The sequence below is a fragment of the Somniosus microcephalus genome, unplaced genomic scaffold (assembly GCF_052327205.1).
Source record: "Somniosus microcephalus isolate GS21.2 unplaced genomic scaffold, FLI_Smic_1.0 unresolved_chr8, whole genome shotgun sequence".
NCBI lineage: Eukaryota > Metazoa > Chordata > Chondrichthyes > Squaliformes > Somniosidae > Somniosus > Somniosus microcephalus.
Window position 1 is genome coordinate 5,567,548 of NW_028225186.1, and position 20,401 is coordinate 5,587,948.

Genomic DNA, 20,401 nt, shown 5'->3' on the forward strand with positions numbered 1-20,401 from the left:
GTCCTGCCCCTCCGACAGTGCAGCGCTCCCTCAATACTGCCCCTCCGACAGTGCAGCGCTCCCTCAGCACTGCCCCTCCAACAGTGCAGCGCTCCCACAGTACTGCCCCTCCGACAGTGTGGTGCTCCCTCAGTACTGCCCCTCTGACAGTGCGGCGCTCCCTCAGTACTGCCCCTCCGACAGTGTGGTGCTCCCTCAGTACTGCCCCTCCGACAGTGCGGCGCTCCCTCAGTACTGCCCCTCCGACAGTGCAGCGCTCCCTGAGTACTGCCCCTCCGACAGTGCGGCGCTCCCCCAGTACCGCCCCTCCGATAGTGCGGCACTCCCTCAGTCCTGCCCCTCCAACAGTGCAGTGCTCCCTCAGTACTGCCCCTCCGACCGTGCGGCGCTGCCTCAGTACCGCCCCTCTGACAGTGCGCCGCTCCCTCAGTACTGCAGTGGAGTGTCAGCCTGGATTTTTGTGCTCAAGTCTCTGGAGTGGGGCTCGAACCCACAACCTTCTAGCTCAGGCGAGAGAGTGCTGCCCACTGAGCTACGGCTGGAGCAGCGGCAAAACCTCCTGCTCCTCTTGGCCCCCCTAAAATAAGAGTTAAAAAGAAACTTTGTCCATTTTCTGAGAGGTGGATTTGCTTATTCCAAGTGGCCTCAAACAGGCAGGAGTTCCAGCCCCTGGTATCCAGACCTAAGATCAGCAGTGTAAACAGGGCAGCAAGTCACCCAGGACCATTCTGCACTGTGACTGCCCTGGTTACGGCAGGGAGGATGCCTGACCCTTGGCCCGACGAAACTCGCTGACTGCTCGGTACATAACCCGGTTATCTTATTCATATCTCTCTCGGCATCAATCTCCAACAGATCCTGTAGTGCCAAGCTTTCCTACAAAAGGAGGTTGAAAGTCCAAATATGTCCAATTCTGGGCACCGCACTTTAGGAAAGATGTGAAGGCCTTTGAGAGGGTGCAGCAAAGATTTACGAGAATGATTGCAGGATTGAGGGAATTCAGTTACTTTGACAGACTGGAGAAGCTGGGGTTGTTCTCCTTGGAGCAGAAAAGATTGAGGGGAGATTTGATGGAGGTGCTCAAAATCATGAGGGGTCTGGACAGAGTAGAGAGTGACAATAAATGGCCTTTGTTGGATTGCCCTTCCCCTCCAGGTTAATCACCCGCTGAAAGAGCAGCGGGAAGTTTATAAGGAATGGCCTCACCTGGCAAATCCCATACTGCCAGTTCACTATCATACACATGCTCTTTAAATCTTCACTCATCAGACCAAAGATGCCCTGATTAAAAACAAATCTTTAAAAATAGAGGAAAATTGGTTTTGATCAATGCACTCACACCCACCGATATGTTCCACACCCGACCACAGCACACTCATGCGTCTTAGTTAGTGGGGGTGGTCCCCACAATAAAATATCCAGCCAACCTTGTCTGGGTTCAACACAGAATATGGTGATTTGGGCATGGTACAGGCAACTGGTGGAGAGGGACAGTACCCCAGTAACAGGGAGTGCTCGGGGGCTGTACCCCAGTAACAGGGAGCGCTCCAGTAACAGGCAGTGCCCAGGGACTGTACCCCAGTAACAGGCAGTGCCCAGGGACTGTACCCCAGTAACAGGGAGTGCCCGGGGACTGTACCCCAGTAACAGGGAGTGTCCATGGACTGTACCCCAGTAACAGGCAGTGCCCGGGGACTGTACCCCAGTAACAAGGAGTGCCCAGGTATTGTACCCCAGTAACAGGGAATGCCCAGGGACTGTACCCCAGTAACAGGGAGTGCCCAGGGACCGTACCCCAGTAACAGGGAGTGCCCAAGGACTGTACCCCAGCAACAGGGAGTGCCCAGGGACTGTACCCCAGTAACAGGCAGTGCCCGGGGAATGTACCTCAGTAACAGGGAGTGCCCAGGGACTGTACCCCAGTAACAGGGAGTGCCCAGGCACTGTACCCCAGTAACAGGGAATGCCCAGGGACTGTACCCCAGTAACAGGGAGTGCCCAGGGACCGTACCCCAGTAACAGGGAGTGCCCAAGGACCGTACCCCTGTAACAGGGAGTGCCCAGGGTCTGTACCCCAGTAACAGGTAGTGCCCAGGGACCGTACCCCAGTGACAGGGAGTGCCCAGGGACAGTACCCCAGTCACAGGGAGTGCCATGGGACTGTACCCCAGTAACAGGGAGTGCCCAGGCACCGTACCCCAGCAACAGGGTGTGCCCGGGGACTGTACCCCAGTAACGGGGAGTGCCAGGGACCGTACCCCAGTAACAGGGAGCGCCCAGGGAGCGTACCCCAGTAACAGGGAGTGCCCAGGGACTGTACCCCAGTAACAGGGAGTGCCCAGGGACTGGCAGGAGGGATGGTAACCAGAGGTAGAATTGTCTTATGCAGCGAATGTTAAGGCCTCATGAATATCAGGATAAGTTATCACGGCCCAGTTACTCTGTCATTCGAGTCTTGCACACGTTGCTAATGTGGCATTTTTCACACTGGCAATGAGTTGACTGATAGCCGTGCTGTGATCAGCTAAGTTTGTTAGGGAGATGCAGTCGGCAAAATAATACATGGAAGACGGATAATAACCGTGACTCTCTGACACTGCGAGGCAAGGAAGCGAATGCTGCACCTCGGTACCGAATGATGCGCTGCTGACTGTTGAGGCAACAGCAGCGGTGAGGAAAATTGAAAGGTTGATGAGGTGCAAGCATTGTTTCGCGCGGGTGCTTTGATTGCTGGCATTTCAAACAGCCAGAAAACACACTGGTTCCCTGACCGGGAATCGAACCCGGGCCGCGGCGGATAAGCGCCGAATCCTATCCACTAGACCACCAGGGAAGGTGTGAGAAGCGGCCTGCCAGCAAGCAGAACAAGGCAGTCTTTCCTCCTTGCTGCTTTGAAATTCAGGTCACTTTCACGCCAGGCAAACTTTTCGTACAAGATGACATTTTTTAGGCGAGATCTCAAAGGACATGTTCAGGAAACCACACCATCAAGTGCGTGTAGGCGTCCACCTGAAATCTATTTGCTTCTGTGCTTCTCTCAGAGATACACAGTCAGAGAAAAGCCGTCGGGATATTGAATAATCAGCACCAAAATATCAAGGACAATACAGAGGAAACAGTAATGCACTGCTTGAGACAAAGACTCAAACATATGCACGAACACAGATGTGTGCTCACTTTGTGTGAGTATGTCTCAGATATCCATATGATTCATGGAGGCGTGCAGTACAGTGTGAGGCCATTCGGCCAATCGTGCCAGTGCTGTCCACTTGAAAGATCAGACGTGCTTTCTCCCGCTGTTATCTGCATTTCCCTGTCCTCTCTCGTTCCGCAGTGCCCCGCACAAAAGACAAACAGAAGGAGAACACTATGCTAACGAGGAATTGATGCAGGAGATTTTTATGCAGTTCCTCACCGTTTAAAATTGTTTTAGGTTCAATCTTTCGCTGTTGATCTTTTCCAAGGAGCGCTTTAAGGTGCTGCCAAAACGTTTAAAATTGGGGATGTTAAAATTCCTTCCCGTCGGGGAATTTCACCCCGGTCTCCCGCGTGACAGGCGGGGATACTCACAACGAGACTAACGAGGAAGTGAGCAATGTAATGTCTGTCAGAGTAAGAATCGAGCCTGTTACACAGGAACAGGATGCCATTCAGCCCCTCAAAGCTGTTGCACAGCAACAGGAGCAGAACATTCATACCCTTGATCCACTTGCACAGGTACAGCTAATAAATTATTTATGCTCATGTGATGTGTTTGCTATGAAATGAATTGTTAAAAAAATTAGCCTGCATTGACCGGGAATCGAACCCGGGTCTCCCGCGTGGCAAGCGAGAATTCTACCCCTGAACCACCAATGCACGCCGACTTAATCGATTTTATTTTCTGGTAGCTACAATTTATTTTTGACTTTTGTTAATACAAGCGGGGACACTGCGTTAACATAAAAAGCAATATGCAGCAGATACTGCATCTGGAATTGTTGATTAAATGCTGGAAACACTTCGAAGGTCCTGGAAGATCTGTGGACAGAGAAACACAGGGTTAACCTCTCAGGTGCATGAGCTCGCGGTAGAGCTAAGATTTTGCACTTTTCTACGTCCCGTGGGAGTTTCCTTCCAACGTTGTTTAGCTGCTCAAAAATTACATAATTAAGAAACTAACCTTCCCCAAAAGAAAAAATAGGAGCAGGATTGGGCCATTCGGCCCCTCGAGCCCGCCATTTAAAAAGTTCGTGGCTGATGAGATCTTCGACACAACGCAACTTTGCCGCCCGTTCCCCATAACCTTTGACTCCCCTGTAGCTGAAATGTATGTCTATCAGACATACAGAACCCGTTTGACGTCTTACAGTGTGGCCCGAGGGATAGTGTGGAGAAGCTGGGATTGCTTTCCTCTGGAGGCTAAGAGGAAATTTAATAGAGGCTTGCAAAATTACAATGGGTTTTGATAGAGGAAATAAAGACAAACGCTTTCCAATGGCAGGAGGGATGGTAACCAGAGGTAGAATTGTCTTATACAGCGAATGTTAAGGCCTCATGAATATCAGGATAAGTTATCACGGCCCAGTTACTCTGTCATTCGAGTCTTGCGCACGTTGCTAATGTGGCATTTTTCACACTGGCAATGAGTTGACTGATAGCCGTGCTGTGATCAGCTAAGTTTGTTAGGGAGATGCAGTCGGCAAAATAATACATGGAAGACGGATAATAACCGTGACTGTTCTGAGGCAAGGAAGCGAATGCTGCACCTCGGTACCGAATGATGCGCTGCTGACTGTTGAGGCAACAGCAGCGGTGTGGAAAATTGAAAGGTTGATGAGGTGCAAGCATTGTTTCGCGCGGGTGCTTTGATTGCTGGCATGTCAAACAGCCAGAAAACGCACATGGTTCCCTGACCGGGAATCGAACCCGGGCCGCGGCGGTGAAAGCGCCGAATCCTATCCACTAGACCACCAGGGAAGGTGTGAGAAGCGGCCTGCCAGCAAGCAGAACAAGGCAGTCTTTCCTCCTTGCTGCTTTGAAATTCAGGTCACTTTCACGCCAGGCAAACTTTTCGTGCAAGATGACATTTTTTAGGCGAGATCACAAAGGACATGTTCAGGAAACCACAGCATCAAGTGCGTGTAGGCGTCCACCTGAAATCTATTTGCTTCTGTGCTTCTCTCAGAGATACACAGTCAGAGAAAAGCCGTCGGGATATTGAATAATCAGCACCAAAATATCAAGGACAATACAAAGGAAACAGTAATGCACTGCTTGAGACAAAGACTCAAACATATGCACGAACACAGATGTGTGCTCACTTTGTGTGAGTATGTCTCAGATATCCATATGATTCATGGAGGCGTGCAGTACAGTGTGAGGCCATTCGGCCAATCGTGCCAGTGCTGTCCACTTGAAAGATCAGACGTGCTTTCTCCCGCTGTTATCTGCATTTCCCTGTCCTCTCTCGTTCCGCAGTGCCCCGCACAAAAGACAAACAGAAGGAGAACACTATGCTAACGAGGAATTGATGCAGGAGGTTTTTATGCAGTTCCTCACCGTTTAAAATTGTTTTAGGTTCAATCTTTCGCTGTTGATCTTTTCCAAGGAGCGCTTTAAGGTGCTGCCAAAACGTTTAAAATTGGGGATGTTAAAATTCCTTCCCGTCGGGGAATTTCACCCCGGTCTCCCGCGTGACAGGCGGGGATACTCACAACGAGACTAACGAGGAAGTGAGCAATGCAATGTCTGTCAGAGTAAGAATCGAGCCTGTTACACAGGAACAGGATGCCATTCAGCCCCTCAAAGCTGTTGCACAGCAACAGGAGCAGAGCATTCATACCCTTGATCCACTTGCACAGGTACAGCTAATAAATTATTTATGCTCATGTGATGTGTTTGCTATGCAATGAATTGTTAAAAAAATTAGCCTGCATTGGCCGGGAATCGAACCCGGGTCTCCCGCGTGGCAGGCGAGAATTCTACCCCTGAACCACCAATGCACGCCGACTTAATCGATTCTATTTTCTGGTACCTACAATTTATTTTTGACTTTTGTTAATACAAGCGGGGACACTGCGTTAACATAAAAAGCAATATGCAGCAGATACTGCATCTGGAATTGTTGATTAAATGCTGGAAACACTTCGAAGGTCCTGGAAGATCTGTGGACAGAGAAACAAAGGGTTAACCTCTCAGGTGCATGAGCTCTCGGTAGAGCTAAGATTTTGCACTTTTCTACGTCCCGTGGGAGTTTCCTTCCAACGTTGTTTAGCTGCTCAAAAATTACATAATTAAGAAACTAACCTTCCCCAAAAGAAAAAATAGGAGCAGGATTGGGCCATTCGGCCCCTCGAGCCCGCCATTTAAAAAGTTCGTGGCTGATGAGACCTTCGACACAACGCAACTTTGCCGCCCGTTCCCCATAACCTTTGACTCCCCTGTAGCTGAAATATATGTCTATCAGACATACAGAACCCGTTTGACGTCTTACAGTGTGGCCCGAGGGATAGTGTGGAGAAGCTGGGATTGCTTTCCTCTGGAGGCTAAGAGGAAATTTAATAGAGGCTTGCAAAATTACAATGGGTTTTGATAGAGGAAATAAAGACAAACGCTTTCCAATGGCAGGAGGGATGGTAACCAGAGGTAGAATTGTCTTATGCAGCGAATGTTAAGGCCTCATGAATATCAGGATAAGTTATCACGGCCCAGTTACTCTGTCATTCGAGTCTTGCACACCTTGCTAATGTGGCATTTTTCACACTGGCAATGAGTTGACTGATAGCCGTGCTGTGATCAGCTAAGTTTGTTAGGGAGATGCAGTCGGCAAAATAATACATGGAAGACGGATAATAACCGTGACTGTTCTGACACTGCGAGGCAAGGAAGCGAATGCTGCACCTCGGTACCGAATGATGCGCTGCTGACTGTTGAGGCAACAGCAGCGGTGTGGAAAATTGAAAGGTTGATGAGGTGCAAGCATTGTTTCGCGCGGGTGCTTTGATTGCTGGCATGTCAAACAGCCAGAAAACGCACTGGTTCCCTGACCGGGAATCGAACCCGGGCCGCGGCGGTGAAAGTGCCGAATCCTATCCACTAGACCACCAGGGAAGCTGTAAAAAGCGGCCTGCCAGCAAGCAGAACAAGGCAGTCTTTCCTCCTTGCTGCTTTGAAATTCAGGTCACTTTCACGCCAGGCAAACTTTTCGTGCAAGATGACATTTTTTAGGCGAGATCACAAAGGACATGTTCAGGAAACCACAGCATCAAGTGCGAGTAGGCGTCCACCTGAAATCTATTTGCTTCTGTGCTTTTCTCAGAGATACACAGTCAGAGAAAAGCCGTCGGGATATTGAATAATCAGCACCAAAATATCAAGGACAATACAGAGGAAACAGTAATGCACTGCTTGAGACAAAGACTCAAACACATGCACGAACACAGATGTGTGCTCACTTTGTGTGAGTATGTCTCAGATATCCATATGATTCATGGAGGCGTGCAGTACAGTGTGAGGCCATTCGGCCAATCGTGCCAGTGCTGTCCACTTGAAAGATCAGACGTGCTTTCTCCCGCTGTTATCTGCATTTCCCTGTCCTCTCTCGTTCCGCAGTGCCCCGCAGAAAAGACAAACAGAAGGAGAACACTATGCTAACGAGGAATTGATGCAGGAGGTTTTTATGCAGTTCCTCACCGTTTAAAATTGTTTTAAGTTCAATCTTTCGCTGTTGATCTTTTCCAAGGAGCGCTTTAAGGTGCTGCCAAAACGTTTAAAATTGGGGATGTTAAAATTCCTTCCCGTCGGGGAATTTCACCCCGGTCTCCCGCGTGACAGGCGGGGATACTCACAACGAGACTAACGAGGAAGTGAGCAATGCAATGTCTGTCAGAGTAAGAATCGAGCCTGTTACACAGGAACAGGATGCCATTCAGCCCCTCAAAGCTGTTGCACAGCAACAGGAGCAGAACATTCATACCCTTGATCCACTTGCACAGGTACAGCTAATAAATTATTTATGCTCATGTGATGTGTTTGCTATGAAATGAATTGTTAAAAGAATTAGCCTGCATTGGCCGGGAATCGAACCCGGGTCTCCCGCGTGGCAGGCGAGAATTCTACCCCTGAACCACCAATGCACGCCGACTTAATCGATTCTATTTTCTGGTACCTACAATTTATTTTTGACTTTTGTTAATACAAGCGGGGACACTGCGTTAACATAAAAAGCAATATGCAGCAGATACTGCATCTGGAATTGTTGATTAAATGCTGGAAACACCTCGAAGGTCCTGGAAGATCTGTGGACAGAGAAACACAGGGTTAACCTCTCAGGTGCATGAGCTCTCGGTAGAGCTAAGATTTTGCACTTTTCTACGTCCCGTGGGAGTTTCCTTCCAACGTTGTTTAGCTGCTCAAAAATTACATAATTAAGAAACTAACCTTCCCCAAAAGGATAAATAGGAGCTGGATTGGGCCATGCGGCCCCTCGAGCCCCGCCATTTAATAAGTTCGTGGCTGATGAGATCTTCGACACAACGCAACTTTTCCGCCCGCTCCCCATAACCCTTGACTCCCCGACATACAGAACTCGTTTGACGTCTTACAGTGTGGCCCGAGGGACAAGCGACTTCAGTTATGTTGATGGTGTGGACAAGCTGGGATTGCTATCCTCTGGAGGCTAAGATGAAATTTAATAAAGATTGCAAAATTACAATGGCTTTTGATAGAGGAAATAAAGACAAACGCTTTCCAATGGCAGAAGGGATGGTAACCAAAGGTAGAATTGTCTTATGCAGCGAATGTTAAGGCCTCCTGAATATCAGGATAAGTTATCACGGCCCACGTGCTCTGTCATTCGAGTCTTGCACACGTCGCTAATGTGGCATATTTCACACTGGCAATGAGTTGACTGATAGCCGTGCTGTGATCAGCTAAGTTTGTTAGGGAGATGCAGTCGGCAAAATAATATATGGAAGGCGGATAATAACCGTGACTGTTCTGACACTGTGAGGTACACATAAATGTGGGCATTTAAGGTGTCTTGTTCCCAATGTCATTTCCTGCTGACTTTGAAACAGCAGGCATTTTAAAGAAGGCAAGGAAGTGAATGTTGCACCTCGGTACCGAATGTTGCACTGCTGACTGTTGAGGCAACAGCAGCGTGGAAAGTTGAAAGGTTGAAGAATTGTTTCGCGCGGGTGCTTTGATTGCTGGCATTTCAAACAGCCAGAAAAAGCAGTGGTTCTCTGACCGGGAATACGAACCCGGGCCGCGGTGGAGAAAGCGCCGAATCCTAACCACTAGACCACCAGGGAAGCTGCGGAAAGCATCCTGCCAGCAAGCAGAACAATGCAGTCTTTCCTCCTTGCTGCTTTGAAATTCAGGTCACTTTCGCGCCAGGCAAACTTTTCGTACAAGATGTCATTTTTTAGGCGAGATCACAAACGACATGTTCAAGAAACCACAGCATCAATTGCGGGTAGGCGTCCACCTGAAATCTATTTGCTTCTGTGCATTTCTCAGTGATACACAGTCAGAGAAAAGCCGTCGGGATATTGAATAATCAGCATCAAAATATCAAGGACAACACAGAGGAAATAGTAATGCACTGCTTGAGACAAAGACAAACAGAAGGAGAACACTATGCTGACGAGGAATTGATGCAGGAGCTTTTTTCCAGTTCCTCGCCGTTTAAAATTATTTTAGGTTCAATTTTTCGCTGTTGATCTTTTCCAAGGAGCACGTTCAGGTGCTGCCCAAAGGTTTAAAATTGGGGATGTTAAAATTCCTCCCCGTCGGGGAATTTCACCCCGGTCTCCCGCGTTACAGGTGGGGATACTCACAACTATACTAACGAGGAAGTGAGCAATGTAATGTCTGTCAGAGTAAGAATCGAGCCTGTTACACAGGAACAGGATGCCATTCAGCCCCTGAAAGCTGTTGCACAGTAACAGGAGCAGAACATTCATTCCCTTGATCCAGTTGCACAGATACAGCTAATATATTATTTATGCTCAAGTGATGTGTTTGCTATGAAATGAATTGTTTAAAATGTTAACCTGCATTGGCCGGGAATCGAACCCGGGTCACCCGCGTAGGAGGCGAGAATTCTACCCCTGAACCACCAATGCACGCCGAGTTAACAAATTCCATTTTCTGGTAGCTACAATTTATTTTTGGCTTTTGTTAATACAAGCGGGGACACTGCGTTAACATAAAAAGCTAAATGCAGCAGATACTGCATCTGGAATTGTTGACTAAATGCTGGAAACACTTCGAAGGTCCTGGAAGATCTGTGGACAGAGAATTACAGGGTTAACCTCTCAGGTGCATGAGCTCACGGCAGAGCTATGATTTTGCACTTTTCTAGGTGCCGTGGGAGTTTCCTTCCAACGTTGTTTCGCTGCTCAAAAATTACATAATTAAGAATCTAACCTTCCCCAATAGAATAAATAGGAGCAGGATTGGGCCATTCGGCCCCTCGAGCCCCGCCATTGAATAATTTCGTGGCTGATGAGATCTTCGACACAACGCAACTTTTCCGCCCGCTCCCCATAACCCTTGACTCCCCGACATACAGAACTCGTTTGACGTCTAACAGTGTGGCCCGAGGGACAAGCGACTTCAGTTATGTTGATGGTGTGGACAAGCTGGAATTGCTTTCCTCTGGAGGCTAAGAGGAAATTTAATAAAGGCTTGCAAAATTTCAATGGCTTTTGATAGAGGAAATAAAGACAACCGCTTTCCAATGGCAGGAGGGATGGTAACCAGAGGTAGAATTGTCTTATGCAGCGAATGTTAAAGCCTCATGAATTTCAGGATAAATTATCACGGCCCAGGTACTCTGTCATTCGAGTCTTGCACACGTAGCTAATGTGGCATTCTTCACACTGGCAATGAGTTGACTGATAGCCGTGCTGTGATCAGCTAAGTTTGTTAGGGAGATGCAGTCGGCAAAATAATACATGGAAGGCGGATAATAACCGTGACCGTTCTGACACTGTGAGGTACACAAAAATGTGGGCATTTAAGGTGTGTTGTTCCCAATGTCATTTCCTGCTGACTTTGAAACAGCAGGCATTTTACAGAAGGCAAGGAAGTGAACGTTGCTCCTCGGTACCGAATGTTGCGCTGCTGACTGTTGAGGCAACAGCAGCGTGGAAAGTTGAAAGGTTGATAAGTGCAAGCATTGTTTCGCGAGGGTGCTTTGATTGCTGGCATTTCAAACAGCCAGAAAAAGCACTGGTTCCACTCACCGAGAATCACGCCCGGAGCCGCCGCGGTGAAAGCGCCGAATCCTAACCACTAGACCACCAGGGAAGCTGTGGAAAGCATCCTGCCAGCAAGCAGAACAATGCAATCTTTCCTCCTTGCTGCTTTGAAATTCAGGTCACTTTCGCGCCAGGCAAACCTTTCGTACCAGATGACATTTTTTCGGCGAGATCACAAACGACATGTTCAAGAAACCACAGCATCAATTGCGGGTAGGCGTCCACCTGAAATCTATTTGCTTCTGTGCTTTTCTCAGTGATACATAGTCAGAGAAAAGCCGTCGGGATATTGAATAATCAGCACCAAAATACCAAGGACAACACAGAGGAAATAGTAATGCACTGCTTGAGACAAAGGCTCAAACACATACACGAACACAGATGTGTGCTCACTTTGTGTGGGTATGTCTCAGATATCCATATGATTCATGGAAGCTTGCAGTACAGTATGAGGCCATTCGGCCAATCGTGCCAGTGCTGTCCCCTTGAAAGATCAGACGTGCTTTCTCCCGCTGTTATCTGCATTTCCCTGTCCTCTCTCGTTCCGCAGTGCCCCGCACAAAAGACAAACAGAAGGAGAACACTATGCTATCGAGGAACTGATGCAGGAGCTTTTTTTACAGTTCCTCACCGTTTAAAATCATTTTAGGTTCATTTTTTCGCTGTTGATCTTTTCCAAGGAGCACGTTAAGGTGCTGCCCAAAGGTTTAAAATTGGGGATGCTAAAATTCCTCCCCGTCGGGGATTTTCACCCCGGTCTCCCGCGTGACAGGTGGGGATACTCACAACTATACTAACGAGGAAGTGAGCAATGTAATGTCTGTCAGAGTAAAAATCGAGCCTGTTACACAGAAACAGGATGCCATTCAGCCCCTGAAAACTGTTGCACAGGAACAGAACATTCATTCCCTTGATTCAGTTGCACAGATTCAGCTAATATATTATTTATGCTCCAGTGATGTGTTTGCTATGAAATGAATTGTTTAAAATGTTAACCTGCATTGGCCGGGAATCGAACCCGGGTCAACCGCGTGGGAGGCGAGAATTCTACCCCTGAACCACCAATGCACGCTGAGTTAGCAAATTACATTTTCTGGTAGCTACAATTTATTTTTGGCTTTTGTTAATACAAGCGGGGACACTGCGTTAACATAAAAAGCTAAATGCAGCAGATACTGCATCTGGAATTGTTGACTAAATGCTGGAAACACTTCGAAGGTCCTGGAAGATCTGTGGACAGAGAATTACAGGGTTAACCTCTCAGGTGCATGAGCTCACGGCAGAGCTAAGATTTTGCACTTTTCTAGGTGCCGTGGGAGTTTCCTTCCAACGTTGTTTAGCTGCTCAAAAATTACATAATTAAGAAACTAACGTAACCCAAAAGAATAAATAGGAGCAGGATTGGGCCATTCGGCCCCTCGAGCCCCGCCATTTAATAATTTCGTGGCTGATGAGATCTTCGACACAACGCAACTTTTCCGCCCGCTCCCCATAACCCTTGACTCCCCGACATACAGAACTCGTTTGACGTCTTACATTGTGGCCCGAGGGACAAGCGACTTCAGTTATGTTGATGGTGTGGACAAGCTGGAATTGCTTTCCTCTGGAGGCTAAAAGGAAATTTAATAAAGGCTTGCAAAATTTCAATGGCTTTTGATAGAGGAAATAAAGACAACCGCTTTCCAATGGCAGGAGGGATGGTAACCAGAGGTAGAATTGTCTTATGCAGCGAATGTTAAGGCCTCATGAATATCAGGATAAATTATCACGGCCCAGGTACTCTGTCATTCGAGTCTTGCACACGTAGCTAATGTGGCATTCTTCACACTGGCAATGAGTTGACTGATAGCCGTGCTGTGATCAGCTAAGTTTGTTAGGGAGATGCAGTCGGCAAAATAATACATGGAAGGCGGATAATAAGCGTGACTGTTCTGACACTGTGAGGTACACATAAATGTAGGCATTTAAGGTGTCTTGTTCCCAATGTCATTTCCTGCTGACTTTGAAACAGCAGGCATTTTACAGAAGGCAAGGAAGTGAATGTTGCACCTCGGTACCGAATGTTGCGCTGCTGACTGTTGAGGCAACAGCAGCGTGGAAAGTTGAAAGGTTGATGAGGTGCAAGCATTGTTTCGCGCGGATGCTTTGATTGCTGGCATTTCAAACAACCAGAAAAAGCACTGGTTCCCTGACCGGGAATCGAACCCGGGTCGCGGCGTGAAAGCGCCGAATCCTAACCACTAGACCACCAGGGAAGCTGTGGAAAGCATCCTGCCAGCAAGCAGAACAATGCAGTCTTTCCTCCTTGCTGCTTTGAAATTCAGGTCACTTTCGCGCCAGGCAAACCTTTCGTACCAGATGACATTTTTTCGGCGAGATCACAAACGACATGTTCAAGGAACCACAGCATCAATTGCGGGTAGGCGTCCACCTGAAATCTATTGGCTTCTGTGCTTTTCTCAGTGAAACATAGTCAGAGAAAAGCCGTCGGGATATTGAATAATCAGCACCAAAATATCAAGGACAACACAGAGGTAATAGTAATGCACTGTTTGAGACAAAGGCTCAGACACATACACGAACACAGATGTGTGCTCACTTTGTCTGGGTATATCTCAGATATCCATATGATTCATGGAAGCTTGCAGTACAGTATGAGGCCATTCGGCCAATCGTGCCAGTGCTGTCCCCTTGAAAGATCAGACGTGCTTTCTCCCGCTGTTATCTGCATTTCCCTGTCCTCTCTCGTTCCGCAGTGCCCCGCACAAAAGACAAACAGAAGGAGAACACTATGCTAACGAGGAATTGATGCAGGAGATTTTTATACAGTTCCTCACCGTTTAAAATCATTTTAGGTTCATTTTTTCGCTGTTGATCTTTTCCAAGGAGCACGTTAAGGTGCTGCCCAAAGGTTTAAAATTGGGGATGTTAAAATTCCTCCCCGTCGGGGATTTTCACCCCGGTCTCCCGCGTGACAGGTGGGGATAGTCACAACTATACTAACGAGGAAGTGAGCAATGTAATGTCTGTCAGAGTAAGAATCGAGCCTGTTACACAGAAACAGGATGCCATTCAGCTCCTGAAAACTGTTGCACAGGAACAGGAGCAGAACATTCATTCCCTTGATCCAGTTGCACAGATACAGCTAATATATTATTTGTGCTCAAGTGATGTGTTTGCCATGAAATGAATTGTTTAAAATGTTAACATGCATTGGCCGGGAATCGAACCCGGGTCACCCGCGTGGGAGGCGAGAATTCTACCCCTGAACCACCAATGCACGCTGAGTTAACACATTCCATTTTCTGGTAGCTACAATTTATTTTTGGCCTTTGTTAATACAAGCGGGGACACTGCGTTAACATATAAAGCAAAATGCAGCAGATACTGCATCTGGAATTGTTGACTAAATGCTGGAAACACTTCGAAGGTCCTGGAAGATCTGTGGACAGAGAATCACAGGGTTAACCTCTCAGGTGCATGAGCTCATGGCAGAGCTAAGATTTTGCACTTTTCTAGGTGCCGTGGGAGTTTCCTTCCAACGTTGTTTAGCTGCTCAAAAATTACATAATTAAGAAACTAACGTTCCCCAAAAGAATAAATAGGAGCAGAATTGGGCCATTCGGCCCCTCGAGCCCCGCCATTTAATAATTTCGTGGCTGATGAGATCTTCGACACAACGCAACTTTTCCGCCCGCTCCCCATAATCCTTGACTCCCCGACATACAGAACTCGTTTGACGTCTTACAGTGTGGCCCGAGGGACAAGCGACTTCAGTTATGTTGATGGTGTGGACAAGCTGGAATTGCTTTCCTCTGGAGGCTAAGAGGAAATTTAATAAAGACTTGCAAAATTTCAGTGGCTTTTGATAAAGGAAATAAAGACAACCGCTTTCCAATGGCAGGAGGGATGGTAACCAGAGGTAGAATTGTCTTATGCAGCGAATGTTAAGGCCTCATGAATATCAGGATAAATTATCACGGCCCAGGTACTCTGTCATTCGAGCCTTGCACACGTAGCTAATGTGGCATTCTTCACACTGGCAATGAGTTGACTGATAGCCGTGCTGTGATCAGCTAAGTTTGTTAGGGAGATGCAGTCGGCAAAATAATACATGGAAGGCGGATGATAACCGTGACTGTTCTGACACTGTCAGGTACACATAAATGTGGGCATTTAAGGTGTCTTGTTCCCAATGTCATTTCCTGCTGACTTTGAAACAGCAGGCATTTCACAGAATGCAAGGAAGTGAATGTTGCACCTCGGTACCGAATGTTGCGCTGCTGACTGTTGAGGCAACAGCAGCGTGGAAAGTTGAAAGGTTGATGAGGTGCAAGCATTGTTTCGCGCGGGTGCTTTGATTGCTGGCATTTCAAACAGCAAGAAAAAGCACTGGTTCTCTGACCGGGAATTCGAACCCGGGCCGCGGCGGTGAAAGCGCCGAATCCTAACCACTAGACCACCAGGGAAGCTGTGGAAAGCATCCTGCCAGCAAGCAGAACAATGCAGTCTTTCCTCCTTGCTGCTTTGAAATTCAGGTCACTTTCGCGCCAGGCAAACCTTTCGTACCAGATGACATTTTTTCGGCGAGATCACAAACGACATGTTCAAGAAACCACAGCATCAATTGCGGGTAGGCGTCCACCTGAAATCTATTTGCTTCTGTGCTTTTCTCAGTGATACATAGTCAGAGAAAAGCCGTCGGGATATTGAATAATCAGCACCAAAATATCAAGGACAACACAGAGGAAATTGTAATGCACTGCTTGAGACAAAGGCTCAAACACATACACGAACACAGATGTGTGCTCACTTTGTGTGGGTATGTCTCAGATATCCATATGATTCATGGAAGCTTGCAGTACAGTATGAGGCCATTCGGCCAATCGTGCCAGTGCTGTCCCCTTGAAAGCTCGGACGTGCTTTCTCCCGCTGTTATCTGCATTTCCCTGTCCTCTCTCGTTCCGCAGTGCCCCGCACAAAAGACAAACAGAAGGAGAACACTATGCTAACGAGGATTTGATGCAGGAGCTTTTTATACAGTTCCTCACCGTTTAAAATTATTTTAGGTTCAATTTTTCGCTGTTGATCTTTTCCAAGGAGCACGTTCAGGTGCTGCGCAAAGGTTTAAAATTGGGAATGTTAAAATTCCTCCCCGTCGGGGAATTTCACCCCGGTCTCCCGCGTGACAGGTGGGGATACTCACAACTATATTAACGAGGAAGTGAGCAATGTAATGTCTGTCAGAGTAAGAATCGAGCCTGTTACACAGAAACAGGATGCCATTCAGCCCCTGAAAACTGTTGCACAGGAACAGGAGCAGAACATTCATTCCCTTGATCCAGTTGCACAGATACAGCTAATATATTATTTATGCTCAAGTGATGTGTTTGCGATTAAATGAATTGTTTAAAATGTTAACCTGGATTGGCCGGGAATCGAACCCGGGTCACCCGCGTGGGAGGCGGGAATTCTACCCCTGAACCACCAATGCACGCCGAGTTAACACATTCCATTTTCTGGTAGCTACAATTTATTTTTGGCTTTTGTTAATACAAGCGGGGACACTGCGTTAACATATAAAGCAAAATGCAGCCGATACTGCATCTGGAATTGTTGACTAAATGTTGGAAACACTTCGAAGGTCCTGGAAGATCTGTGGATAGAGAATCGCAGGGTTAACCTCTCAGGTGCATGAGCTCACGGCAGAGCTAAGATTTTGCACTTTTCTAGGTGCCGTGGGAGTTTCCTTCCAACGTTGTTAAGCTGCTCAAAAATTACATAATTAAGAAACTAACCTTCCCCAAAAGAATAAATAGGAGCAGGATTGGGCCATTCGGCCCCTCGAGTCCCGCCATTTAATAAGTTCGTGGCTGATGAGATCTTCGACAAACCCAACTTTTCCGCCCGTTCCCCATAACCCTTGACTCCCCGACATACAGAACTCGTTTGACGTCTTACAGTGTGGCCCGAGGGACAAGCGACTTCAGTTATGTTGATGGTGTGGACAAGCTGGAATTGTTTTCCTCTGGAGGCTAAGAGGAAATTTAATAAAGGCTTGCAAAATTTCAATGGCTTTTGATAGAGGAAATAAAGACAACCGCTTTCCAATGGCAGGAGGGATGGTAACCAGAGGTAGAATTGTCTTATGCAGCGAATGTTAAGGCCTCATGAATATCAGGATAAATTATCACGGCCCAGTTACTCTGTCATTCGAGTCTTGCATACATAGCTAATGTGGCATTCTTCACACTGGCAATGAGTTGACTGATAGCCGTGCTGTGATCAGCTATGTTTGTTAGGGAGATGCAGTCGGCAAAATAATACATGGAAGGCGGATAATGACCGTGACTGTTCTGACACTGTGAGGTACACATAAATGTGGGCATTTAAGGTGTCTTGTTCCCAATGTCATTTCCTGCTGACTTTGAAACAGCAGGCATTTTACAGAAGGCAAGGAAGTGAGTGTTGCACCTCGGTGCCGAATGTTGCGCTGCTGACTGTTGAGGCAACAGCAGCGTGGAAAGTTGAAAGGTTGATGAGGTGCAAGCATTGTTTCGCGCGGGTGCTTTGATTGCTGGCATTTCAAACAGCCAAAAAAAGCATTGGTTCCACTGACCGGGAATCGAACCCGGGCCGCCGCGGTGAAAGCGCCGAATCCTAACCACTAGACCACCAGGGAAGCTATGGAAAGCATCCTGCCAGCAAGCAGAACAATGCAGTCTTTCCTCCTTGCTGCTTTGAAATTCAGGTCACTTTCACGCCAGGCAAACCTTTCGTACCAAATGACATTTTTTCGGCGCGATCACAAACGACATGTTCAAGAAACCACAGCATCAATTGCGGGTAGGCGTCCACCTGAAATCTATTTGCTTCTGTGCTTTTCTCAGTGATACATAGTCAGAGAAAAGCCGTCGGGATATTGCATAATCAGCACCAAAATATCAAGGACAACACAGAGGAAATAGTAATGCACTGCTTGAGACAAAGGCTCAAACACATACACGAACACAGATGTGTGCTCACTTTGTGTGGGTATATCTCAGATATCCATATGATTCATGGAAGCTTGCAGTACAGTATGAGGCCATTCGGCCAACCGTGCCAGTGCTGTCCCCTTGAAAGATCAGACGTGCTTTCTCCCGCTGTTATCTGCATTTCCCTGTCCTCTCTCGTTCCGCAGTGCCCCGCACAAAAGACAAACAGAAGGAGAACACTATGCTAACGAGGAGTTGATGCAGGAGCTTTTTATACAGTTCCTCACCGTTTAAAATCATTTTAGGTTCAATTTTTCGCTGTTGATCTTTTCCAAGGAGCACGTTAAGGTGCTGCGCAAAGGTTTAAAATTGGGAATGTTAAAATTCCTCCCCCTCGGGGAATTTCACCCCGGTCTCCCGCGTGACAGGTGGGGATACTCACAACTGTACTAACGAGGAAGTGAGCAATGTAATGTCTGTTCGAGTAAGAATCGAGCCTGTTACACAGGAAGAGGATGTGGGCATTTAAGGTGTCTTGTTCCCAATGTCATTTCCTGCTGACTTTGAAACAGCAGGCATTTCACAGAAGGCAAGGAAGTGAATGTTGCACCTCGGTACCAAATGTTGCGCTGCTGACTGTTGAGGCAACAGCAGCGTGGAAAGTTGAAAGGTTGATGAGGTGCAAGCATTGTTTCGCGCGGGTGCTTTGATTGCTGGCATTTCAAACAGCCAGAAAAAGCACTGGTTCTCTGACCGGGAATTCGAACCCGGGCCGCGGCGGTGAAAGCGCCAAATCCGAACCACTAGACCACCAGGGAAGCTTTGGAAAGCATCCTGCCAGCAAGCAGAACAATGCAGTCTTTCCTCCTTGCTGCTTTGAAATTCAGGTCACTTTCGCGCCAGGCAAACCTTTCGTACCAGATGACATTTTTTCGGCGAGATCACAAACGACATGTTCAAGAAACCACAGCATCAATTGCGGGTAGGCGTCCACCTGAAATCTATTTGCTTCTGTGCTTTTCTCAGTGATACATAGTCAGAGAAAAGCCGTCGGGATATTGAATAATCAGCACCAAAATATCAAGGACAACACAGAGGAAATAGTAATGCACTGCTTGAGACAAAGGCTCAAACACATACACGAACACAGATGTGTGCTCACTTTGTGTGGGTATATCTCAGATATCCATATGATTCATGGAAGCTTGCAGTACAGTATGAGGCCATTCGGCCAATCGTGCCAGTGCTGTCCCCTTGAAAGATCAGACGTGCTTTCTCCCGCTGTTATCTGCATTTCCCTGTCCTCTCTCGTTCCGCAGTGCCCCGCACAAAAGACAAACAGAAGGAGAACACTATGCTAACGAGGAATTGATGCAGGAGCTTTTTATACAGTTCCTCACCGTTTAAAATCATTTTAGGTTCAATTTTTCGCTGTTGATCTTTTCCAAGGAGCACGTTAAGGTGCTGCCCTAAGGTTTAAAATTGGGGATGTTAAAATTCCTCCCCGTCGGGGAATTTCACCCCGGTCTCCCGCGTGACAGGTGGGGATACTCACAACTATACTAACGAGGAAGTGAGCAATGTAATGTCTGTCAGAGTAAGAATCGAGCCTGTTACACAGAAACAGGATGCCATTCAGCCCCTGAAAACTGTTGCACAGGAACAGAACATTCATTCCCTTGATCCAGTTGCACAGATACAGCTAATATATTATTTATGCTCAAGTGATGTGTTTGCGATTAAATGAATTGTTTAAAATGCTAACCTGGATTGGCCGGGAATCGAACCCGGGTCACCCGCGTGGGAGGCGGGAATTCTACCCCTGAACCACCAATGCACGCCCAGTTAACACATTCCATTTTCTGGTAGCTACAATTTATTTTTGGCTTTTGTTAATACAAGCGGGGACACTGCGTTAACATATAAAGCAAAATGCAGCCGATACTGCATCTGGAATTGTTGACTAAATGTTGGAAACACTTCGAAGGTCCTGGAAGATCTGTGGATAGAGAATCACAGGGTTAACCTCTCAGGTGCATGAGCTCATGGCAGAGCTAAGATTTTGCACTTTTCTAGGTGCCGTGGGAGTTTCCTTCCAACGTTGTTCAGCTGCTCAAAAATTACATAATTAAGAAACTAACGTTCCCCAAAAGAATAAATAGGAGCAGGATT

The 20,401-nt window shown here is 47.3% G+C and overlaps 8 non-coding genes across 8 annotated transcripts; all 8 read right to left on the reverse strand.

Annotated features, from left to right (window-relative positions):
• Window positions 1-4,887: 4,887 nt before the first annotated feature.
• On the reverse strand, window positions 4,888-4,959 carry trnae-uuc (transfer RNA glutamic acid (anticodon UUC)). The gene has a single exon. It is a non-coding gene; the product is annotated as a tRNA-Glu (tRNA).
• A 954-nt stretch (window positions 4,960-5,913) lies between these two features.
• Window positions 5,914-5,984, reverse strand: trnag-gcc (transfer RNA glycine (anticodon GCC)). Its single transcript has one exon. It is a non-coding gene; the product is annotated as a tRNA-Gly (tRNA).
• A 2,062-nt stretch (window positions 5,985-8,046) lies between these two features.
• Window positions 8,047-8,117, reverse strand: trnag-gcc (transfer RNA glycine (anticodon GCC)). Its single transcript has one exon. It is a non-coding gene; the product is annotated as a tRNA-Gly (tRNA).
• Window positions 8,118-10,041: 1,924 nt separating this feature from the next.
• trnar-ccu (transfer RNA arginine (anticodon CCU)) lies at window positions 10,042-10,112 on the reverse strand. The gene has a single exon. It is a non-coding gene; the product is annotated as a tRNA-Arg (tRNA).
• A 2,137-nt stretch (window positions 10,113-12,249) lies between these two features.
• On the reverse strand, window positions 12,250-12,320 carry trnag-ccc (transfer RNA glycine (anticodon CCC)). Its single transcript has one exon. It is a non-coding gene; the product is annotated as a tRNA-Gly (tRNA).
• Window positions 12,321-14,461: 2,141 nt separating this feature from the next.
• trnag-ccc (transfer RNA glycine (anticodon CCC)) lies at window positions 14,462-14,532 on the reverse strand. The gene has a single exon. It is a non-coding gene; the product is annotated as a tRNA-Gly (tRNA).
• Window positions 14,533-16,675: 2,143 nt separating this feature from the next.
• trnag-ccc (transfer RNA glycine (anticodon CCC)) lies at window positions 16,676-16,746 on the reverse strand. The gene has a single exon. It is a non-coding gene; the product is annotated as a tRNA-Gly (tRNA).
• Window positions 16,747-19,995: 3,249 nt separating this feature from the next.
• On the reverse strand, window positions 19,996-20,066 carry trnag-ccc (transfer RNA glycine (anticodon CCC)). Its single transcript has one exon. It is a non-coding gene; the product is annotated as a tRNA-Gly (tRNA).
• Between the last annotated feature and the right edge of the window lie 335 nt (window positions 20,067-20,401).